Source organism: Sus scrofa, chromosome 8 (assembly GCF_000003025.6).
Source record: "Sus scrofa isolate TJ Tabasco breed Duroc chromosome 8, Sscrofa11.1, whole genome shotgun sequence".
Classification (NCBI taxonomy): Eukaryota; Metazoa; Chordata; class Mammalia; order Artiodactyla; family Suidae; genus Sus; species Sus scrofa.
In genome coordinates this window covers 52,093,953-52,120,277 of record NC_010450.4, presented here as the reverse complement: position 1 = coordinate 52,120,277, position 26,325 = coordinate 52,093,953, and the positions used below count along the sequence as shown (strand labels likewise).

The window sequence follows — 26,325 nt, the reverse complement described above, 5'->3', positions numbered from 1 at the left end:
AGTAATTCTATTTCCAACTCTTTTATCCAGTGTAAGGTTCTGAAATTCTGCAAGGGATTTTCCAGTATCTAAAATTCCTGTCTATTTATTGCAAATAAAACAAGTGGTGATGAAAGATGGAGATAGAATTCAGTGTCTGGCAGGGAAATTACTGATTTAAAATTTGTCTCTTCAAAGATACAATTTTCTTTTACTTTAGATAGTAGACAGTTTACAAATCCATAATTGTTTCATATAAATCATGCCTTAAGTCGCATATCTGCCAATTAAGCATTTCTGTGTTCTTCTGCTAGAACATCGGTATAGAATTTTTCCCCTGGGGAGTGGGTACCTTTTTTCTTTGTAACATCTTTTGTGTGTGTGTGTGTGTGTGCTTTTTAGGGCCACACCTGTGGTATATAGAAGTTCCCAGGCTAGGGTTGAATTGGAACTGAAGCTGCCAGCATATGCTACCGCCACAGCAACACAGAATCTGAGCTGTGTCTGTGACCTAAACCACAGTTTAGGGCAACACTGGATCCCCAACCCACTGAGTGAGGCCAGTGATGGAATCCTCATCCTCGTGGATACTGGTTGGATTCATTTCTGCTGCACCCACAATGGAAACTCCAACATCTTTTGAGATAACTGAGTTCACATGTAGCTATAAGAAATAACACTGGAATGTTCCACAGAACCTTTAACCACTTTCCTCCTAGTGTAGACATATCATAACTAGAGTACAAAATCACAACCAGAAAATTTTCAATGCAAGAATCCATTGACTTTATTTAGACTCCCCCAGTTTTACATGTATTCATTTGTATGTGTCTGTGTGTGTGTAGTTCTATATAACTTTATCACATGTGTGATCACTACCACAATCAAAATACAGAACACTCCATACCTGATATACAGCATGGTCCTTTCACAACTTCACTTATTTCTCTCCCTCTCCTTTACCCCATCCTAAGCCTCTGAGGGCCATGAATCTATTCTCTTTTCCTTTAATTTTTGTCATTTCAAGGATGTTACATAAATGGAAGCATATAGTGTATAACCATTTGGAATTGGGTTTTTCACTTGGTGTAATTTCTCAGAGATTCATCCAGGAAGTTTTGTGTCTCATTGGTTCATGGCTTTTTATTACTTTGCAGTATTTTCTAGTATAATGTATCACAGTTTGTTTGACCATTGATCTGCTTTAGGATATGAGTTGTTTCCTGGTTCTTTGGTTATTACAAACACAGCTATTATGTACAGTTGTGTATAGGTTTTTCCTGTGAATATAAATTTCCCTTTCTCTGGGGTGAATGCCCAGGAGTGCATTTGGTGAGTCACATGGTAATTACAGGTTTATTTTATAAGAAATTGCCAAACTGTTTTCCAGATTGGCAATACCATATTACAGCCACACCAGCATCACAGGAGTGACCTAGTTTTTCTACATCCTCACCAGCATTTGGTTACTATTTTTATTTTAGCCGTCCTCATAGGAGCAAAAATTATTATATAATCATTGTTTTAATCTATATTTCCCTAATGCCTAAAGAGGTTGAATATCTTTTCACTCCCTTCTTTGCCATCTGGATATCCCCTCGGTGAAATGTCTGTTCATATTTTTTGCTTATCGTCTAATTAGTATTTTTTAATATTCATTTTTGAGAGTACTTTACATATTCTGGATATTAGTCCTTTGTCAGATATATGGTTTGCAAGTATTTTCCCCCAGTCTATAATTAGTCTATAATTTGTCTTTTCATCCTCTTAAGAAGGTCTTTTGCAGAGTAAACATTTTCACATTTAATGAGCTCCAAAATGTCAATTTTCTTTTTATGGCTAGTTCTTTTGGTGTCAAGTCTAAGGATTCTCTGCTTAAAACTTGAAGATTTTCACCTGTTTTTTCTAAAAGATTTATAGTTTTATGTTATAGATTTATGCCTCTGATCTATTTTGAGTTAGTTTTTATATAAAGTATGAGACTTTGCTCAATATCATTTTTTTCTGCTTATGAATATGTTTGTTCCAGTCCCCCCCTTTTTTTAAAGGACTATTCTTCTGCTGCTGAATTACTGTTGCACATTTTTCTTTTCATTCTTTCTTTCTTTCTTTTTTTTTTTTTAAGGGGCATGCCTGAGGCATATGGAAGTTCCTCGGCTAGGGGTTGAATTGGAGCTGCTGCTGCCAGCCTATGCCACTGCTATAGCAACAGGGGATCCGAGCCGAGTCTGTGACCTATACAGCAGTTCACAGCAACACCAGATACTTAACCTCATTGAGTGAGTTCAGGGATCAAACCTGAATCCTCATGGATACTAGTCGGATTCATTACTGCTAAGCCAAACTTATCAAAGATAAGTTGGGTAGATTTGTGTGGGTCCATTTCTGGGTTCCCTACTCTGTTCCATTGATCTGAATGCCTATCTTTTCACCAGTGACCACTGTGGTCACTGCAGCTATCAGCAAGCTTTAGTATAAGACAGAATCCTTCCACTATATTCTTCTCTTTCAAGATTGAATTAGTTATGCTAGGCCTGTACCTTTCAATATAAATTTTAGAATAAGCCTATCTATATTTTTATATATTTTTACATGCTGAAAATATGTATTTAAAAGTAGTATTTAGACGTTCCCAGTGGTGCAGTGGGTTAAGAATCTGGGGTTTTCACTGTTATGGCATGGGTTTGACCCTTGCCCAGGAACTTCCTCATGCTATGGGTGCTGCCAAAACAAAAATAAAAACAAGTAATGGCTAAGCATAAAATAGTCCCTTTCTTCTTTTTAATAGTTATTAAATAGAAGATAATATTGCAACAAAATATAGCAATCATCTTTATTAAAAACAATATTTGTGCTATTATTACTATATATCTCTGATTAAGAGTAAAGCTTTTAGGAGAATGTAAAATTTTGGTTGCCTCTTATATACAGTTCCACTTGTGTGTGAAAGCTGGCGTACAAAAAGGCTAACCAGGGAAGCTTGTTTTGGCCATGTGTGCGCACATCAAACTCAAAACCTTACCACAAACTTGGTAGAAGAACCTATTTGAAATTGCCAGGTTTCTCTTTCAGTGGCCTTGTGAAAGAAATTGCGTCCTCAGGAGCTGTCCTTGACCTTGGGTTGAGATTAAACTCTCTAGCTGTCATTGAGATAAGATACCTTTGGGCTTTCTGTTTTGTCATCCTCACAATCCTGTGTCCTCCAGCCTTGAAGAACAGCTCAACTACTTTTTTTTTTTTTTAATCCTATCTCAAAGATAGTTTTCCACATAATTCCTTCCCCGATTGCTTTTAATCCTGTTGATGAAGAAGCCCAGATTAGAGCCTGGAGTGGATAATATTGGGGGTTTCTTCTCATACTTCTTAGTTGTGATCTGCTCTCCCCCGCCCCCAGCTCCAAGCGTGGCCCCAGGTGGATGGACCCGATGGATGGGACCCTTCTCTTCCTGGTCTGTTGTCTCTTCTGCAAATCTGGAATCTGAATGAGACTGTGTCAGTTACCTGGAGGTCACAGCCACCTGGCAGCATGTCTGTTACTGTGAGGAAGTCATCCTTAGCCAACATTCCCAGAATCCACTTAGACCAATTTTCTGTGAGGCCAAAGACAATGAAGGCTGATTTGTACTTTGCCAATGGAAAAATGCATCAGAACATAGGCCAAGTCAGGGCTGTGGATGATTATTAATTTGCCTGTAAAATATAGGGAAAAAAGAGAAAGATTTCTTTGAACATATGACCATGGAGAAGGAAAATTCATTTCTGGCAAAAATACCCTAAGGATATATTTTCACATTAAGAAACATGGGTGGTTTTCTGGGAGCAATATGTACTACATGGTGGAATTTTCTTTGGTTTTTCTTTTGCTATTTTCTCAAAATGATGCATCTAATTGCTGTGCCTTATATAAGAAATCATATTAATTAGATTGAAATATACTTTTCGGGTCCTCTTATGGTTTTGCACTTCCATATCCTACACATTGTACCTTGCCATTTCATCTTTCATACTATTTTCAGTGAAGCTCCATTGGGAATGTATGTAGCACATGCATACTTTCTTTGTACAAGGGAAAGAAAACAATGTCAGGGGCTGCCTTGTGGCATGTTAATGTACGTAATGTCCAACACACTGTCTATTTCAAGAAAATTACCATCTAAGGCAAACAAAGCTCTAAGAAATAGTTGTTGACTATTCAGAGGAGGGCTTATAAATATCTAGAAAGTTAAGAGAAAGGACTAGGTCATTTTTACAGTCCAGAAGCAGAACTGAGCATCACATAGCAGGGAGTGATACATAGGAGCTCCCTGGTGGCTCAAAGGTTAAGGAACCCACATTGTTACTGCTGTGGCTTTAGTTACAGCTGTGGTGCAGGTTCAATTCCTGAGGGGGGAACTTCTGCATGCCTCCATGGGGGAGGGGGAAATAAATAAGTAGATAAATAAAAGTAAAAAAAAAAGATGGGGTGACCACTTCTAAATTGTCTACACACAGTTCTCATTTCTTTCCTTGAACACAAGATACACAAATGGGAAATTTTGAGCTGGTGGGGGTGGGGTGAGTTGGGGGTGGGGCCCAGGGTACTCCTTCCCTGGCTTTGATTTGAAACTTCTGATATGACATCCTCTATTTTTTAATCCTCTCCTGTTCTGAAATTCCCCTGTATCCCTCTGACTCTGCAGGTTTCTGCTCACATGTTCGCCAACTCCCACCCCATTTCCCCTTTAGTAACCGTAAGTTTGTTTTCTATGTCTGTGAGTCTGTTTCTGTTTCATAAAGACATCACTTATGTCATGTGTTAGATTCCATACATAAGTGATATCATATGGTATTTGTCGTCCTCTATCTGACTTACTTCTCTTAGAATGAAAATCTAGTTTCATCCATGTTGCTATAAATGGCATTATTTTGTTCTTTTTTATGGCTGAGTAGTATTCTATTGTGTCTATGTACCTTATCTTCTGCCAGGCTTCTTCTTGCCTGCCCCAGCTTTCCCTAGCTGTTCCTCTGTGTCTGCTTGTGCCTTCTGTGTCTTAGGGGTCTTTGAGTTGAGCAAGACAGTGTTTATGCCAAGAGTACTAATGTCCAACCCTCTCCTTCCAAAGAGCTGCTATCAGAGATAGCCTGGGTACCCAACAAACAGGGCAAGCATGAGCTTAGAGCACTTATCAAACATAGGCATCTGGAAAACTTTTGCAATTTATTTATTTTCTGTCTTTTTAGGGCCACACCCATGGCATATGGAAATTCCCAAGGCTAGGGGTTGAATCGGAGCTGCAGCTGCTGGCCTACGCCACAGCCACAGCAACATGGGATCTGAGCCATGTCTGCAACCTACACCACAGCTCATGGAAATGCCAGATCCTTAACCCACTGAACAAGGCCAGGTATTGAACATGCATCCTCATGGATACTAGTTGGGTTCATTTCCTCTGAGCCACGATGGGAAGGCCTCGTAAATCATTTATTTGCCATTTAAAAGTTAATTGGTTTAGTTTTTATAGCCATCTTAATTTATTTAAATTTTCTTACATTTATTTCACAGTCTGGAATTATTACTGTTTCATGTCTACATGGGAGAATTATCACAATCCTTGGAATCTCAGGGCCCCTAGAAAACTTTGGGCCACCCTCCTTGACAATCACATTCATGAGTAGCATTGCAGTCACCCAGCATGAAGGGCACTGGTGTCTGTGCTGCGAGCCCTGCACACTTTTTTTTTTAAGTTATAGTTGATTTACAGAGTTGTGCCAGTTTCTGCTTCCATTGTGTATTTGAAGCACATGCATGTGCTTGATAGTCCCAGATCTTTCTCTCTCTCCTTTTTTTCCCCTGTTTGTCCTATTTTTATTGCAACTCTCTTGAGGTAGTACTCAGGTGTGAGTTCATGCAGACCGAGTTAATGGACATACTGAGAACAGTGTTCAGAAGCATCCTCTTCTCATACTTTGGTCCATGTCCTGCTGGCCTTTTTCTCTTGGGATTTTTCTTGCTCATGGTGAGGAATCTTGGTGTTTGTAACCAGTGAGACACCAATTCCATCCTTGTCATTTTTTGTAAGCTTAATGAGAGGGCCATGGGAGCTAGATTCTGTATGGAAGCGTTGATTCACCAATGTATTTATTGATATTTTTCAGTGACAATTTTTGAAATGAAAGTAATGTGTTTTATTTTAATCAAACTCTTATTAACAGGACTATTCCTGTTAATCTGATTAACTGGTGTTACTGTATCAATTTCGTCTCAGAATTTTAAAATAAACATTTGAGGACTTTAAAAGTCCCACTCCTGGGCATATATCTGGACAAAACTTTCATTCAAAAAGATACATGCACTCTTATGTTCATAGTAGCACTATTCACAATAGGCAAGACATGGAAACAACCTGTGTCCATCAACAGATGAATGGATTAAGAAGTTGTGGTACATATGTACAATAGAATAATACTCAGTTATAAAAAAGAGTGAAGTGATGCCATTTGCACAACATGGATGAAACTAGAGATTCTCATATTTAGTGAAGTTAAGTCAGAAAGACAAAGACAAAAACATATGATATCTATTATATGTGTAATCTAAAATATGGCACAAATGAACCTATCTACAGAACAGAAACAGACTCACAGACATAGAGAACAGACTTGTGGGTTCCAAGAGGGAGTGGAGAGTGAGTGGGAAGGACAGGGAGTTTGGGGTTGGTAGACATGAACTATTCCATTTAAAATGGATAAACAGTGAGGTCGTAGTATATAGCCCCAGCAACTATATCCAATCTCCTGGGATAGACCATGAGGGAAAAGAAGATATTAAAAAGAAATAATGTATGTGTGTGTGTGTGTGTGTGTGTGTGTGTGTGTGTGTGTGTGTAACTGCATCACTTGCCACACAACAGAAATTGGCAGAATGTTTTAAATCAACTATCATAAGAAAAAAACGGAAAAAATAAAAGTCAAAAGATAAAGAAGAAACAAATGGCACAAACCCTTCCAAAGATAAGCACCAGTTTGATAACAATGACTAAAGGAGTAATGTATGTGATACAAACCAACTTTCCTTAGCTCGAAGCAGGTAGTCTCTGCCTCTAAGCATCTAGAGAGTTATGTGGCAGAAGGCACAAGCTCTGCTAGGATAGAGAATGAGAAACAGACAAGGAAGTAAGCATGGAACTCAGAGCTGGCTTGGTGTGTGAAGATTGGCTGAGTGGAAGACTGCCTTCCTGGTCAAGCAGAGCATCTGGAGGGACAAGAATATGTCCTCTAAGTCTCAGTTTGCTGGTGAGGCACCCAGGGCAGCAGTGGCTTCACCTTGGGTCTAGAAAGTTCTGTCAACACTCTGCCACACACTGCCATGTCTGAATTGTCCCCAGAGAGTCAGGGCTTGGGCAGGAGCTGCAGAGGTATTCCTCCGGCAATATTCGGGGGGTCTCATCAGTGGACTGGAAAAAGGGTGGTTATAGGACTTCCCGATAACACCACTTTTTTTTTTTTTTTCTTTCAGAATAGCCGTTGGCTTCCCTGAGTCTGGAGGGAAATTTTCAAAAACTAATGATAATGATTTTTCTAATTTGAAAGCAGAAGTGGCAATGAGAGTAAGAGTGAAAGCCAAGTTCTCTTTGATTCTTTTTCCAGGCCATCTGCTCTTGTCTTTGCGCTCCACGTCACAGAGTCTTTTGGGATCATTGAACAATACAACTGAGAATAAGCAACATGGACTCCACTTTACTGAATGCTAAATTGATAAAATTTCATAGACTTTTTGCTTGAGAAGTCTTCTTTAGGTATAAAACCAAACTAAATACAGAAAACTCAAGTGATTTTGTAATAGATCCTGTGTTGGTTTGGATAAAAGCTAAGCTTCTGTGACAAAAACAGAAAAATACTGTGAAATAAAAGAAAAGATGGTTCATTTCTCTGTCAGTTAATAGCCAGAAGTGAGCTGTCCAGAGCCAGCAAGTTGTGAGAAGTGCTGGGCTTCTGCATATTTTTCTTAGTCCCTGTTGGATGTCTGCCAGACCAAGTGGACACACAGCATCCAGAAATCTTAACTTTGAGCTGCCTGAAGAAACAAGATCACTGTGAGTTGTCATTTGTGGGGAGAGGGAGAGTTGCATTAGTAGAAAGAAGAGTGTGTAGAATCTGGGGGAGAAGAAATTTCAGGGGGCAGATGATGGGCCAGTATCTTGGTAGCTTCTCTCCTTCTCATTTTAGTAATGAGGTCCCCCAGCCTTCACCAGGTACCTTTATCCCTTCACAGGTGCAATCTCCACACTATTCCCCCAGGTGCCTCTGCAGTCACCTGAGGCTGTTTGACTATGTCCAAGTGATGAGGCAGGAAAGAAGTCGTGTCCTTTCCAGGTTATCTCCTCACATATGCTTGCTCTGCCCTTTCTGCTGCATAGAAGATAGTAACAATGGATGGCAGAGGAGGAGTACACTGAGATCTCCTCAAACACATCAGAATGACAACTACATAAAGAACAACTCTCTCTGAAATCAACCTGGGGATTAGCAAGATGGCTCTTCTACAACCAAGGCTGTCAAGAAAGATCCACACAGTCTGGCAGGAGGGGAAGAGAAACGATTAGGTCAGGACACTCCCCCCTAACAGGGGACACAGAGAGGAGGAGATGTAACAGACTTCCTGTAGGGAAGTGGTTGGAGCCACACATTAGGCACCCCAGCTCTGGGGTCTGAAACCAGGAAGATGAACCCGCTGGGCTGTAGGAAGCTGGGGCTCTGCTTGTGAAAAGCATGGATACACACTTGTTGCCTCTGTCATGGTGTCGAGAAAGCAGAGTGAAGACTGCCTGGGCTCTGGCTGGCCTTCTAGGACCACCCCATACACAAACCCTAGCTGCAGTGGGCTTCTGCTCCAGTCCATCTTGCTCTGGTGCTAACCCCCAACAAAAAGGGCTGCCACAGCCAAGAGGAGTGTCCAAACTTGGAGGAAACAGAGGTTACTCAAAACCCAGCCCTGCCTCTGTTCAGGCTGAAGGCAGCCATTCCCAGTGAGTGCAAAGAATTGGGAGGGAGCAAAACTAGCTCAGGAGTGTGGATCCCACTCTACCAGCCTCGATCAAGCTTCTAACCAAGGTGTGCACACCAAGGAAAAAGTAAAAACAACAATGAAATGCAGCCTCAAGCCTTCAGACCCTGGCCAAATCCCCAAACAAGGCAGACTGTCTTCACACCATTGAGAAACCAACTCTCTCAGGGTGTCTGTTCCAGTCCCTTGGGCCCTTCCTCCTCCCCCAGCAGGGCTGCAGTGGCCACTGAGCACAGGAGAAGCCCTGGCTCACATATGGCTCTGGCTCTAGTCCTTCCATCTTCAGCCTCATCTCCTACCAGGGTGAGAGCTGTCAGCACACCCCAGGGAAGACACAGCCCCTCCTGACTTCGGATCCAGCCCTCCCATCTAAGCTACTAGACACATACAGACTGCACAGGGACACTCCCACACAAGACATGCCTTCAAGACAGGGGTAGATAACTGTTTCACTTAATGTTATAGAGACAGAGAAAGTTAGACAAAATGAGAAGACAGAGAAATATGTTTCAAAGTAAAAAGCCCTAATGAAACATTGATAAATAATTTACTCAATAAAGGGTTCAAAGTGATGGTAATAAGAATGCTAACTGATCTTGGGAAAAGAATAGATGGACACAGTAAGAATTTTAAACAAGGAACTAGAAAATATAAAAAAGGGAGTTCCCTGTGTGGAACTTCTTGGTTTGGAAGAATTAATATTGCTAAAATGTCTGTACCTAACCAAAGCAATCTACGTATTTAATGTAATCTCCATCAAAATCAAGACTAAAACAAGGATGCCCACTCTTGCCATTTTAATTTAACATAGTATTGGAAGTCCTAGTTACAGCAGTAAGACAAGAAAAGAAAAAATAAATAAATAAAAGCTATCCAAATGGAAGGGAAGAAGTAAACTCACTATATACAGGTGACATGATACTAAAGTCTCCATGAAAAATCATTACTATTAGTGTATAAAAAAGTAATGAATTTAGTGAAGTTGAAGAGTAGAAGATTAACATACAGAAATTTGATGCTTTTCTATACACTAACAATGACCTAGCAGAAAAAGAAAGCAAGAAAACAATCCAGTTTACAATCACATTAAAATAAATAAAATAGCCAGGAGTAAACCCAACCAAGGAGGTGAGAAACATATATTCTGAAAACTGTAAGACATTGATGAAAGAAATTGAAAACAATGCAAATGAATGGAAAGGTGCTCTTGGATTGGAAGAATTAATATTGATAAAATGTCTGTACTACCCAAAGCAATCTACAGATTTAATGTAAACCCCATCAAAATAACCATGATGTTTTTCACAGAACTAGGAAAAAATAATCATAAAATTTATATGGAATCACAAAAGACCACAAACTGCTAAAGCAATTTTGCAAAAAACTAACAAAGCTGGACATATCACCTATATCAGACAATATTACAAGTCTACAGAAATCAAAACAGCATGGTAGTAACCTAAAAATAGACACAAAGATCAATGGAACAGAATAGAAAACCCAGAAATAAACTCATGCTTACTTGGTTAATTAATATGTGACAAATGTGGCAAAAATATGCAATGGAGAAAAGAGTCACTTAAATATGTTGTGCTGAAAAAGCTGGACAGCTACATGTAAAAGAATAAAATTAGAATATATTTTCATACCATATAAAAAATAAACTCAAAATGGATTAAAGACCTAAATGTAAGACTGGAAACCATAGAACTCCTAGAAGAAAAAACACAGACAGAATACCCTTTAACGTAAGTCTTAGCAATACTATTTGGGATCTGTCTCCTCAGGTAAGGGAACTAAAGCCAAAAAAGAAGAAACGGGACTTAATCAAGCTTAAAACCTTTTGCACAGAAAAGGAAACCATCAAGAAAATGAAAAGACATCTACTAAATGGGCAAAGATATTTGCAAATGATATGAGCAGTAAGAACTCACACCTGTCAGAATGGCTACTACCAAAAAGTCAATGACAAATATTGGTGAGGATGTGGAGAAATGGAAACCCTAGTACATTGTTGGAAAGGATGTAAATTGGTGCAGCCACTATGGAAAACAGTATGGAAATTCCTCAAAAAATTGAAAATAGAACTACTACATGACCCAGCAATTCCACTCCTGAGTGTATATCTGAAAAAAATGAAAGCACTAATTTGAAAAGATACATTCACACCATGTTCATTGCAACATCATTTACAATAGCCAAGATATGGAAGCAATCTAAGTACCTACTGATGGGTAAGTGGATAAAAGAAAATGGTTATACACAATGGAATACTACACAGCCATGAAAAATGAAATTTTTCTAATGACATGGGTGAATCTGAAGAGTGTTATACTGAAGTAAGTTAGTGAAAGACAAATACTGTATGTTATCACTTATATGTGTAATCTAAAAAAAATTAAGACAAAAGAATGATTACAACAAAACAGAAACAGACTCAAAGAAAAACTAGTAGATACCAGTGGGCTAAAAGGGCTGAGGGAAGGGGCAAGATGAGGGTAGGGGATTAAGAGTTACAAACTACTAGGTGTAAAATAAAGAAGATACAAAGATATATTGTATAGTACAGGGAACATAGCTAATATTCTATAATTTATTTTTATTTTTAAAGTTTATTTTTTCTCTTTATGGCCACTCCTGTAGCATATGGAAGTTCCCAGGCCAGGGATTGAACCTACATTCTCATGGACCCTATGTCGGATTCTCAAACCACTGAGCCACAATGGGAACTCCTATGGTAATTCTAAATGGAATATAGTCTATACAAATATCAAAATATTGTGGTTTACAGAATGAGGAAAATAATGTTGTCAATAAACTATACTGCAATAAAACAAAGTTTCAAAAAAAAAGAAAATGGTGATAATTACAGAAACTTTCAAAACCATAGGGTGAATACAGAAGAGCCATCACTGCCAACGCTTGACTGCTCATCTTTAGAGTATTTATGTATTTAAGTACCTTGTGACAGTTTTTAAAACACGGCATTAAAAAGGTGAAGTCTCTGTCTTCTCCTATTGAAGGACTTGTGACCCAAGGTTCGGCAGAGGAGGCTGTGTGACCTGCAGCCAGCTCTCTTGGATGCCCAGTCTCAGGATGCCTGTGGGATTCCCATCTGCCCTGCTGTGTGAGGCCCACGGCCCACGGAGGCCCCTGTGCAGATGCCCAGCTGGCCGTCCCAGCTAAGCTCAGACTTCCAGCCTGGATACAGATGTGTCAGGCAAGAAGCCTCCAGACTCTTTCTGCCCCCACTCATTGGAATCAACCCTGGAATTTTCACTACTTCCTAGTTAGGACCCCAGATGTGCTTTTTTTTTTTTTTTTTTTTTTTAATTGGCTACACCCATAGCATATGGAAATTCCCAGGCTAGGGGTCAAATTGGAGCTGCAGCTACACCAGATCCAAGCCGCATCTGAAACCTATGCCACAGCTTGTGACAACACCGGATCCTTAACCCACAGAGCGAGGCCAGGGATTGAACCTGCATCCTCATGGACACTATGTTGGTTTCTTAATCCGCTGAACCACAACAGGAACTCCACCCCAGACATCTTTGAACAAAGCAAACCATCTCTTCTCTGTCCTTTCCCAACTCCTGACCCGTTGTTTCTGTGAACACAAAAAAGTGTTCTGAGTATTTGGGGGTGCCTTTGCTGAAACAGCTTAGCTTGCACCCTAAGTAATGCAAATGCCAGATCCAAAATGATCTAAATTAATTATTATTATGTCAAACCAAAACAAGACTATTTTAAGGGCCTAACACAATCTTGAATGTTAATGCTATGTCAGATTGCAATCATATACCTATATACTTAAGACTATTCCTATCACAAACTATTCAGGTCTCTGGAGGAAAACGAACACTGCCCTGAAATTGGGCTCTCTGATACTGCACTGTGGGAATTTGTCTGAAAGACTGGGCTGATGCCATCTACACCTGTGTCTTCTTTCCTTTCCCATATAACTCACTGCTCAGGGGTCTGGGGGTGGTGTAGGCCTTAGTTAAGTCTAGTTTATGGCACGTACCTACCTAGTACACCTGCGGTTGAAAATTTTCTTGTTAACCTTTATCTCTGGGCTGCTATTTATTTTTATAGGCACTGAATGACCTCTTGTTTTGTGGGTAAATGCAAATGTTGATTAGCTCCTGTTGTGACAAGGTCTTTAGTAACTGTATGTTCCAGCTCCACTTTTCAGAGGGAGTGACTCTCTATTATTTTTCTGTCTTTATCACCAATATGATGGAAACAAACACTATAAAGTAATAGACAAGGATAGATACACAGGTAAATTACAGTTCATTCCTGGGCCAGGGGTCTGGACACTTGGGAGAGAGACAGAGGTGAGGTCAATGAAACTCTCCCCCAGGAGACCAGGAGCATCAAAAGGTCAACCCAGGGAAGTGGCATTAGTCCTTTCACTTCTCTGAAACTCACTTTTCTCTTGGACAGAAGGAGACAATTGTATCTTCTCAGATGTGCCCCAGGATGGCTGTAAAGAAAGAGTTACACACTGTGAATGGTCCTGAGCTTCTCTCTTGAGAAACCCTTGTCATGTTACTACACCTCCAGCAGGAGACCAGGGGGAGCTCAGGGAAAATGGACACACACCCCAGACTACACACAGACAAAATGGGCTAAAGACTTTAGACTGCCGTAGCGTCCCTTCTATTTTTTTCTTATAAAATCCTCGTAAGTGAAGGATTGGAGATGAAAAATCCGGAGTTCCATTGGTGCCTCAGCAGAAATTAATCTGACTACCATCCATGAGAATGCAGGTTCATTCTCTGGCCTCGGCCAGTGGGTTAAGGATCTGGTGTTACAGTAAGATGTGGTGTAGGCCGCAGATGCGGCCGGCAGCTGTAGCTCTGACTTGAACACTACCCTTGGAACTTCCATATGCTGCAGGTATGGCCCTAAAAAGACGGAAGTAAAAAAAAAGGAAAAATCCAATGGCCAAAACTTCTCATGGTTGGAGATACAGAGCACCCTCAAAACCATCTCTTATTCTTCTCCATGCTTTTCTGGCCCCTTCTGCTTCATTGACTCTTTTATTCTGTTGCTGCAGGTGACATGAAATTCCTTCAGGCCAGGTATAGTTTGTTTTACTGGTGATATAAAATATTAAACGACTGAAAAACTTTTTCTGAAAACAAATGTTCTTTTATCTGCTCCCTTGAACCTGATCATACCCCTTAAGTTTCGTCCCTTGAGCCAGGAGAACCCACCCCACAGAGACGGAGGCTCCACTGTGTTTGCAGAGATCTGAGACCTGGTTCACTCTCCTGTCACCCTCTGGTGATACTGACCCAGTGTCCAGGGCCCAGGCTCCTCACATGTAGATGATGGGTTTTACTGAACTTTTTTTTAACATGATTTCTATGTCTAAGATTTTGCAAACATATTGATTGAAAGAGCAGTCGTTAAGAGAGTGGATTCTCAGCCCTCAGCCTGGGATTGAGTCCCGATTCTCCCACTACCATCTGTGTCACTTTGGGAGGCATCTTAGCTCTTATTTGTCTCAGCTATGGCATCATAAAATGTGGAAATCATGTCCTGATGTGGATTAAAGGAGGCCCAGTGTGTGAGCGGGATTGAGCCTAGCACACATTGGGCTCAATCAGCATTTAATTCTATTTTACAATTGAAATAATTCTATCCTTTATTTCACGTCATCAGATGCTAAAGAGCTCAGAAACCTAAGGTCACAAGACTAGCAGATGGCGGAAATTCTCAACCATAGGCATGGCTGACTGCAAATACCTTTTATTTTAAAAATACTTCCCCAGGAGGTGGTATGGTGGGTTAAGAATCCCACTGCAGTGACTTGGGTCTCTGTGGAGATACAGGTTCAATCCCTGGCCTGGCTCAGTAGGTTAAAGTATCTGGCATTGCCGCAGCTGCAGCATAGGTCACAGCTTAATTCTTGGCCTGGGAACTTCCATAGGCTGTGGGTGTGGCCAAAAAAATAAAATAAAATAAATACACATCCCCATGAAGGATGGCTCACTGAAAATTCTAGGAAATGGCTGTATATAACATTCCCACATCTTTAGAATCACAGAATTCTTTGAAGGCAGTAGACTTGGACTCCTGAGTTTGTTATTTTTATGTTCTCCTGCTTTTTCAGTGTTGCTTTTGGCAAGCTTTATATTTCCCATTCTTCTCTAGCAGTGAGAGGCAACTTGTTTTAAGTTCCATTTCTGTGAAGCAGTCTGAATGCCAGGGTCCAACACTTTGCTCCGTGCTTTCCCAGGGCACAGGCAGGAGAAGGATACTGTTTGTGCCCTTCAATTAGCCAAGTGGTCCATACACCAGCCACTTCCAAGTTAACCTTTAATTTTCTGCAATAGTAACCACTTTACTGTTTCTTTTTTCATTTATTTTTACAACTTGAACAAAGGATATACACAGAAGGATGAGGGGTAAGTGATCCCAAGTCAGACAGAAGGGAAAGAAGAGAAAGGACGGACTGGGAAAAACTAGGGAGCAGAAGGAAGATAAAACCCTGAGGGCTTGAGTGACCTCACACCTGCTGCTCTGTGCTCTGACTCCTCATTCAGAACAGCACTTACAAATCAGCCAGACTGGGTGGTGTGTTTCAGCCCTATTTCCTCCCCAAGAAACTGGGAGAAGTACTAAGAATGTCCCTGGCTTTCAGACAGTATTTCACATAATGGTGAAATTATCTGCTGCACTTCTCATTTTCATTTTCTTAGGGATGTTTACCAAAAGGTAACCCTGTTCCAAGTATACTAACGCTGGTTGGGGAAGGCTGGGAGAGGTGTGGGGGCGGGTGCGAGATAGTGAGGGTACTAAGACATGTGGTATACCAGTCATGACTCAAAAAACTTAGAGCCTGGTGAAAAAGTTGGGCATGCAATAATAATAATAATCATAGGAATAATAATAGTAATAATATAGTGATAGTAATGATAATGATAATAATAATATAAATAATAGCAATAATGATAGAAATAATGATACTAGTAATCATAGTACTGACAATAGAAGTAGTAATAATAGTAGTAGTAAAATAGTATTAATAATCATAGCCCTGATGATAATAGCATTAATAGTAACAGTAATAGTGTGATAATCATAGTAATGATGATGACAGTAATAATAATAATGATAATAGTAACAATAGTAATAGTAGCCATAGTACTGAGATGGTAGTAATGACAGTAATGATGACATCATAACAGAAGACAGTGACCCTGGGTGGAAGCAAGGACTGCTTCTGGTGACAGATTGTGGGGAGGTTCTGACTGGTTTGTGGCTGCCAGTGTGGGGTGACAGTGTTTTCTCAGGATGGCCCTTCAGAAACAGTCAGTGTCCTAGAGACCCAGCAAGGCCCAGAGCAGGGCAGTGCCCTCAATCCCTTCTTGGAAGCTTATCAGCTGCTAAGAGATTCTTCCTGAATCGACTTAAGGCAAAGTTACATTTCTTGAATGGACACAGGCTGAGACAGGACCAGCCTCTCAGACCAAGATGGGGCATGAGTTCCACAAAGCCTGGACCTCTGAGTGTGGCTGATATGAACAGGTGCCTAGAATCACAAAAGCAAGTGCAATGGGTAGAGGCAGCCAGCCTCATGAACAAAGCCAGAGAGAAGCTGGGGCAGCCTGCCTGGCCTGTGGTAAAATGAGGGGAGTCAGCAAGGTCTGACTTTGAAACCCAGCAACGTGCTGCCAGCTCCTTCTCTCTCTTGCCAGGGAGAGAAAGAGCTGTTCCTTCAGACCTCCGACTTTCACCAATCCCTCATCCTATGACAGCTTGTTGCCCAGAAGTTCCCCTGGAAAGCCTGAGGTACAGTGTGGCATGCCCTCTCCTCGGTCCTGACACTTCACACTTTCCAGGGACACCTTTGAAGCAAGGTCCCTGGCGCTCTGAGACGGGATGGTGGGTGGTGTGGAGGCAGGGCTTTGTGCCTGTCCCTGCCCAGCAAAAGGTAACAGCGGCCCTATCACCACTGCTGAGGAGTATGCTCACCACCTGCTCCTGGGGACAGGGCTCTCCACTTGAAATCCCTTCAGCTTTCAATAGGGGTTCCTAACATCAAGCCGTTTTTGATCTATTGTGGGTGATGACAATCAGATTCCCTCTCTTTCCTTTTTTTGGGGGGGGCAGGGGGGAAGATAGGCATAAATGTCCAGGACAAAATGTCTCTGTTGCAACAATATCAGGTCTTTTCAAACCATCCAAACACTAAAGTCCTCTTTGTGGCCCAATCCGACTAGGATCCATGAGGATGTGGGTTCAATTCCTGGTCCTACTCAGCAGGTTAAGGATCTGGTGTTGTGGTAAGCTCTGGTGTAGGTCACAGATGCTGCTTGGATCCAGTGTTGCTGTGGTTGTGATGTAGGCCGGCAGCTGTAGCTCCACTTCAACCCCTAGCTTGGGAACTTCCATATGCCACAGGAGCAGCCCTAAAAAGCAAAATAAATAAATAAATAAATAAATAAATAATAATAATAATAAAATAAAAGCAAACCAGCCAAACACTGTTGCAAAACCGTCCATCCTAATTACTAACCTTCCACAGCTTCCCCCACCCCTTACTCCTCTTCACTCAGTTTTGGGGTAAAACAAAATCATTTCAGGACATACTTGAGGATGGGCCTTTTAAAGATTTAGCTAAAGTATCTGTCTCAAGCCAGTCAAAAGATAGTTTAAATATCTGGCCAACCACTTTCCAGGTTTTTTTTTTTTCCCTCCCCACACCAGGATGTATATTTAAAATAACTTTTATTTACAAAACTGTATCCTAGCAACTGTGGCACAGCACAAGAGTGTGTTATCTAAAGCAAACCAATTCTGGCCATAAACTCTTGAAGCAAAGCAGCCAAATGTGATTGGTACTGCTCTCCTGTGTACCAGAAACCTTAGGTGTCACATGAGATTAAAGACATATTTTTCAGACCTGGGCTGACTCATTATTCAAGCTTAGCTCAAGGAATGGGAAACACTCTTTATTCCTAATTATAGAATCATAAATTTTTGGCACTGAAAGGGTTACTGGAGGCTGTCTAGTTCAGTCCTATGATATTGTAATGGGAAGAAGAAAAAAAAACACCTAAGGAAAAGAAAGAGAAGTCAATTTCTTCAAAGCACACAGCTGGTTGGTAGCAGAGCTGGTTTAAGAAATCAGGTTTCCTGACTTTCAGTTTAGTAACTTCAGGAACATTTGTATGAGAACAGTTGTCTACTCTTTATTCCACATGGACCCATTTAAATTTCCACTTTTAAAGAGGCTTCAGAAAGAATTGTTTCAACATGTGAACATAGATTTGAAGAAACTTCTATTTTGGGGGCAAAAAAAAAGAGGTGGTTATTTCATTTATACATAATTTATAGCCCACTATTATTACCTTGGCTGAGATCACTGAAACTGAAACTTTCACATACTAGTAAAAGTCTAAGTGACAGCTTGTGATCAGCAACAGTGTCTATTTGTATGTGCATGTATGAGTGAAGAGAGGCCTCCCCAGTTTAGTGAGGTCTTTTTACAAGGTCTGGCTCCAGTCAGACTCCAGTATGAACTGGCTCTGCTTTCTCACTACAAAAGTTACCTTGGGAAAGTTGCCTGACTCCTATGTGCAACAACATCCAACTAAAAAACTGGAGACAGAGAACTATGACATTTAAAATGGATAAGCAATGAGGTCCTACTGTACAGCACAAGGAAGTATATCCTGTTTCTTAAGAGAGAACATGATGGATAGTATGAGAAAAAGAATGTATGTGTGTGTATATATATATGTGTGTGTGTGTATTTATATATATATATATATATATATATAAAACTGAGGCACTTTGCTATACAGCAGAAATTGGCACAATAGTGTAAACCAACTCTAATACAAAAATGTAAAAAAAATCCTGGAGATAGATTCATATTTATAGGGGACTTGAGATAAATTAGATAATTTATTTGAAGTGTTTATAACAGTTTCTGGCATATAGAACATGAATATCTGTTAGCTATTTTAATTTGTAATGGTATGGAAGTTAGCAGGAGGATATTAAGCATAAGTTGTGATTGCATCTTCCTCCTTTTGGTGTGAGAACCCATATTCAAATTTAAGCACTTAGATTTATGATTGAAGATACTCTCAGTAACTGTTCCAAAATAATGGCAAAGGGTTTTCACTAATTTCCTCAGTGTTTTTCTTTTAATTCTTCTGATAACAATAGATATATTTCCAGGATGGCTAACCAGGTTGCAAGCTGTGGTCTTAAAAAAAAAAAAAAGAGAGAGAAAAATGACAAAAATACTTTTCATATGATTTAAAAATGCATGACCTTGACTGCATTAATGTGGTGGTCAAATAAGCAGCTCAGTTTAAAAAAATATATATATATACTGGAAGTTTATCTAATTGAAAATAAATGAAAAAGAGACAAGGGTGGCAGACACCAGAAGTAAGAGAGGCTACAACTCTATTATCTGTAAAAAGTCACCACACCAAAAACCTATAATAATGAAAAGACAGAGAACTATAACTCAAATGAGGGAGAAAGGAAAAACCCCAGAAAATCAGCTAAGCGATGAGGAGATTCTCAGCATCCAGGAAAAAGACTTTAGATTGTTGATGTTGAAGATGATGCAAGACATTGGAAATAAACCGGAGGCAAGGATGGATAACTTACAGGAAACACTGAGCAAAGAGATACAAGATATCAAATTTAAACAAGAAGAGATGCAAAATACAATAACTGAAATAAAAAATTCACTAGAAGCAGCTAACAGCAGAATACAGGAGACAGAAGAACAAATAAGCAAAGTGGAGGACAGATTAGTGGAAATTACAGATGCCAAACAGAAAAGAGAAAAAAGATTGAAAAGAAATGAAGAGAGTCTCAGAGAACTCTAGGACAACGTTAAACACACCAACATCTGTATTATAGGGGTGCTAGAAGGAGAAGAGAGAGAGCAAGGGACAGAAAAAATATTCCAAGAGATAAATTTTAGTTGCATAATATACACAATTTTAATATAATGCTAATTTTTAAAGAAAAATTGAAATGTAATAGATAATACTAAATAGTAAAGATGAAAGCCATACAAAATGGGATAAAGTATAGAATAAATTTCGTATTTGTCTCAGCATATTTTCCATTCCACTTCTCCAGAGGAAGTCACTTAATCTCTTTAAGATCCATGATATAGTAATCTGTGTGAATGTAATTGCGTTTAAATATATGTATTTTATTCTGTTAAAAAAAATAAAATTTCAATAAAAAAGAAATGAAAAAGAAACAGTTCCCAAGAGGCTAAAACATTTATTCTAAGTAAAAAAAAAAAAGAAAAAAAAATCCCAGTCAGTCATTAATTTTAAAACATCAGTGCATTAAAAGGAATATTAAATGAAAAAAAGTATGTTTTAAAGTAGTGAAGTTTGGGAATAAAAATGATTTCTCCTTCAAATCTGAATGAGAGCCTTGCTGGGCTGGAGCCATCTTGGTTGGAGGTTTTTTCCTTTCATCACGTTAAAGTATATTATGACACTCCCTCTGGCCTGTAGAGTTTCTGCTGAAAAATCTGCTGATAACCTTATCGGGGTTCCCTTGTATCTTATTTGTTTCTTTTCTCTAGCTGCTTTCAAGATTTTCTCTTTGTCTTTAATTTTGGTCAGTTTGATTAATATTTGACTTGGAGTGTTCCTCCTTGGGTTTATTTTATATGATACTCATTGTACTTCCTAGATTTGAGTGAGTGGTTCATTTCCTATGTTAGGGAAGTTTTCAGCTATTATCTCTTGGAATATTTTTTCTTTTTTTTTTTTGTCTTTTTGCTATTTCTTTGGGCCACTCCTGCAGCATATGGAGGTTCCCAGGCTAGGGGTTGAATCGGAGCTGTAGCCACTGGCCTACACCAGAGCCACAGCAACGTGGGATCCAAGCCACATCTGCAACATACACCTCAGCTCGCGGCAACACTGGATCCTTAACCCACTGAGCAAGGCCAGGGATCAAACCCACAACCTCATGGTTCGTAGTTGGACTCATTAACCACTGCGCCATGACAGGAACTCCAGAATATTTTTTCTGTCCCTTGCTCTCTCTCTTCTCTTTCTGGCACCCCTATAATACGGATGTTGGTGTGTTTAACATTGTCCCAGAGTTCTCTGAGACTCTCTTCATTTCTTTTCAACCTTTTTTCTCTTTTTGTTCCACATTGGTCTGTCCTCCACCTCACTTATTTGTTCTTGTGCCTCCTGTATTCTGCCATTGGTTGCTTCTAATGAATTTTTTATTTCAGTTATTGTATTTTGCATCCCTGCTTGCTTAAGTTTTAAATCTTGTATTTCTTTGTTCAATGTTTGCTGTAAAATATCAATCTTTGCTTCCAGTTTATTTCCAATGTCTCACATCATCTTCAGCATCGTCAATCTAAAGTCTTTTTTCCTGGAGGCTGATAATCTCCAGATCACTTAGCTGTTTTCCTGGGGGGTTTTCTTTCTCCCTTATCTGAGTTACAGTTTTCTGCCTTTTCATTTTTATAGGTTTTTGGTGTGATCTCCATTTTGCAGACAATAGAGTTGTAGCCTCTTACTTCTGATGTTTGCCCCCTTTGTTGCTGAATTTTGTAGGTTTCCCAATGGGAGGGACTGGTGCTTGCCTACTGGTAGGTGGGGCTGGTTCCTATCCCTCTGGTGGGTGGGGCTTTGTCTCTGGGTGAGATTAGATGTGGCTGTGTGCCTAGGGGGACTTTAGGCAGCCTTCCCCCACAATGAGCCATAGTCACCTTCTGTTTTCCCAGGAGATCCTCCAAGAACTGAAGTCAGATCCAACCCAGATTTCTATGGAGCCTCTGCTACCATAGGACTCAGTGCACATGAAAGTCTTTGAGCACCTTTCATGAATGGGGTCTCCATTTTCCCCAGTCCCATGAAGCTCCTACACACAAGCCTTTAATGCCAAATGCTTTGGGGGCTCTTTCTACCAATGCCAGATCACCATGTGTGGGGACTTGGCATGGAGCTCAGAACTCTCACTCCTGCAGATACAGATACTTTCCAGTCTGTGGGCTTCCCACTGAGCAGATATGGGGTTGCTTATATCATGTAATGACCCCTCCTACCTCTTGATGTGGCCTCCTCTTTATCTTCTGGAGTAGGATATCTTTTTGAAAGTTTCCAGTCCATTTGGTTGAAGGTTGCTCAGCATTTGGTTGTAATTTTGTTGTTTTTATGAGAGAAGTTGAGCTCCAGTCCTTCTATTCCCCCATATCAATCCCTTCTCTCTTTATCATATCCTGATATTCCCTCTTTTCCTCCTTGAGTGGTATTTCAGCCCTGTCTGTAGTTAAGGCTAAAGGATGTCTCCTGGGAATAAAAATGATAATTAAAAGTATGTAGCTCTAACTACATGATAAGTCCTGTTCTAAATGTTTCACATGTGATGTGTTAACATAATAAACACCCATAGTTAGCCAAACAGATGGCTTAGGCTTAATGTAATTTCAAAGTGGAGTTATTAAAGGTTTTGTCTGAGCTGACAATTTTGTTTTAATCAAAGCAACAATAAAAATTGTGAGAAAGTATTGCCCTGATATTTCCTTTTATGAAATCAATTTCTAAAATATAACCTTGTCTTATGCTCAAAAACTCATTTTTTGTTTTGTTTTAATCCATACTACTTAAAAAAATATGTCATTGTTTCTCATCTTTGTTCTGTAAGCCTTAAAATGCCCTTGTGTCAAAAGGAGCAAATATTTTGTTTAATTCCCAAAAAAGGGAACATTAAATGAAAAGTTTGAATTTTCAGTTTTATGTTCAGGCATGAAAGAAGCAGTATCTTGGTATTTTCATATATTTTCATAAGTCTTAAGATCAAACATTATTTTCAGACTATGAGGCAGTCTATAAATTGAAGTGAATGTTCAGGAAAGTAAGTGATATTGATAATGGCATGAAGATATTCTTTGTACATCAATGCATTATTGATAAATCATTAATAAAAGTGGTTAAAACTATTAGAGTACTTTAAAATTATTACAAATAATTAAATGCATATCTTTTACAGTTATAAATGGAACATAGATAATAAAATAAATGAGGAAAAGAGCTTACATTGATTTTTCTTTTTTCTTTACTTTTTAAAATTTCATATATATATATATATATATGTATATGTACACACATATATACACACACATATATATAGGCTGAACTTGTAGTATGTGGGATTTCTGAGACCAGTGATCCAACCCATACCGTAGCAACAATCCAAGCCATGGCAGTGACAACACTGGATCCTTAACTTACTGAGCCAACAGAAAACTCCTAATTTTTAACTAAAACAAGCAGTTATGCACTCTTTTTTCTTTGAGTCTACATTGATATTTCAGAGTGAAAAGGGATGTTGTAATTTCAAAACTGTAAACTTAGGTGTTAGGTGTTAGCTGATATCCATTAGTATTGAATACTATCCAATCTGGGTCAGGTCCCTGATTTAGTCAGTCTGTAACATGTGCATAGTTTATGATCATAAAACTTCTATTCAAAGTACTACTCATAAAAAAGAATACAGTTATAACATTTGTAGTAACATGGATGCAACTAGAGATTCTCATATTAAGTGAAATAGGTCAGAAAGAGAAAGACAAATACTATATGATATCATTTATATGTGGAGTCTGAAATAAGGCACAAATGAACCTATCTACAAAACAGACACAGAAAATAGACTTGTGAGGAGTTCCCATTATGGCTCAGCGCATTAAGAACTTGACTAGTATCCCTGAGGATGTGGGTTCAATCCCTGGCTTTGCTCATTGGATTAAGGATCTGGCATTGCTGCAAGCTGCTGTGTAGTTTGTAGAGGTGGCCTGGATCTGATGTTGCTGTGGCTGTGATGTTGGCCTCAGCTGCAGCTCCAATTGGACACCTAGCCTGGGAACTTCCATATGCTATGGGTGTGGCCCTGAAAGAAAGAAAGAAAGAAAGAAAGAAAGAAAGAAAGAAAGAAAGAAAGAAAGAAAGAAGGAAAGAAAGAAAGAAAGAAAGAAAGAAGAAAGAAAGAAAGAAAGAAAGAAAGAAAGAAAGAAAGCAAGCAAGCAAGCAAGCAAGCAAGCAAGCCAGATTCTGGTTGCCAGGAGAGAGAGGGGAGGGAGTGGGATAGACAAGGAGTTTGGGGTTAGTAAATGCAAACTCTTACATTTATAATGGATAAGCAATGAACTCCTACACTACAGCATAGGGAACTATATCCAATCTCTTGGGATAGACCATGATGGAAGATAATATAAGAAAGGGAATGTATATGTAGGTATGACGGGGTTATTTTGCTGTACAGCAGAAATTGGCAGAACATTGTAAACTATCTATACATTAATTTAAAAAACAAACTACAAACAAGGCTATGAAATGCAAAAACAAACAAACAAAAAACAAAAACCCTTCCTTTCAAGGTTCCTAAAGCATAAACATTTTAAAGTCTTTTTCGCTCCCTTATTTATCTACTTAGAAGGAAGTTTCAAACTATAACACACTTTAGTGAAATATACAAATGAGAGACAGATAAATTAGGAAACAACTCAGAGGAAACACATCTGGTCTGTGATGGAGCCAAATTAAGGAGGTCTGGGTTTCCCTAACCCCAGACCTAGGGGTTTACAAACAGTTGTGCTGTCAGATCATATCAAGTGTGTCTAGTTTCCTTATTTTCCCATTCCAAGTTACCCTGAAGAATGTTGTTAATTCTAGCCTCAACATCCTCCAATTTCTATGGCTATTTCCTCAAGATATAAACAAAACTACTTCAAAAATGTCACTAAGGATTTTTGCTAAAAATGGTTTTCTGGACCTCTACCTGGACTTGCTACATGAGAAGTGTTAGGAGTGGGTTATTTCTATATGGTCCTAAGTGACTGACATACTCTCGAGGGAACCACCAGTCAGAGGGATGAAGACCAGTTCCTTCCCTTCAAATCCAAGGCCTTATGTTGGACCTACACCTCAAATGTCCCTAACAGCAATTCTCTCCACTGGACTTCATGTTCCAGTAAAATGTTTCTAGTTAGAGCACTCTGACCATTCCTACCCTTTCACATCTCTGGCCTTTGTCTGCATTCCCTTATCTGTAAAATCTCTGTCTCCTCCCATCTCTCTCTACCTGGCAAACTAATCCTTCTTGAAACGAGTTCAGGCTGCTCCGACTTTCCCCAGACTTTTCCTCTATACTTAGAAGCAAAATCAATCACTTCTGCTCTCCCTTCTAAGAGCACATGGACTTACCTGTCTGTTTGCATCTTGTGCAACCTGGTGCCTCAGCTCCTAGATACAAAAGAAACAAGAAATGTTTGATGAGGGAGTAATGAAGTGGGCAGGGATGTCTCAGCTGTCAACACAATAGTGCATATCACTTGGGTTGTAACTATGAACAGACTATTCAGTGATAGAAAGGCACTGTTTCCAGATGATATCATTGGCATCAAAATAGAAAACCATCACTGTGATATTTATGGTGACAGACAGAATTAAAACATTCCAAAACACCTTTAGTCAATATCTGTGCCAAGTGGAATAATATCAGAAGTCCTTTCTTTTTTCTTTCTTTTTCTTTCATCCTTTCTTTCTTTCTGTTTCTTTCTTTCTCTGTCTTTCTATATCACTGTATTTATTTCATTCTCTTTTTTCTCTTCCTCCCTTTCTTTCTTTTTCTTTCTCTCTCTTTGTCTTTCTTTCTCTGTTTTTATTTCCATAACTTCTTCCTTCCTGCCTGCCTGACTGCCTTCCTGCCTGCCTCCCTTCTTCCTTCCTTCCTTTCTTCTTTTCTCTCTTGGTCAGCACTGCCTTTTGGGATTAGAGACAGTTGCTTGTAATATGAAAAAGTTGCTTCTGTGGTCTCACTAACATTATATATGGATGAGGCTTTTTGGATGTGTTGACTCCCCTTCAAACCTTCATTTTTCTTTCTTTATTTTGCTCTTACAGATCAGATAACTATTTCCTGGATTGTATTATTTGAGTTTCTCATTCAGTTCCTCTTAAATCTGATATTGGTTTTATAGCTGCTGTATGTTTAGGAGATTGTCTACAAAATTCCAGTAAACATTTAATGATTTATTTTGTATGGTCCTCTTTCAGCCAAGAGCAAGACACCTACATCTGAATTTTGAATGTGGTATAGATCCAGAACTACCACACAGAGCCATTTATTACAAACACAGATGTGTTGGATACTGGAGTCAGGTAAGCTGGGTGGAGAGCAAAGAAAATACAATTAAAAACATAGAGCAAAAGTGATAAATAGAATCAAGTCTTGAGAAAATATCTTTAGTTGGATGATCA

General features: G+C 39.4%; 1 long non-coding RNA gene across 1 annotated transcript; it reads right to left on the bottom strand.

Moving 5' to 3' along the window:
• LOC110262101 lies at positions 2,799-25,323 on the bottom strand. Its single transcript, XR_002346653.1, has 3 exons — positions 25,270-25,323; positions 13,460-13,514; positions 2,799-3,669 (listed from the first exon to the last, which is right to left on the bottom strand). It is a non-coding gene; the product is annotated as an uncharacterized LOC110262101 (long non-coding RNA).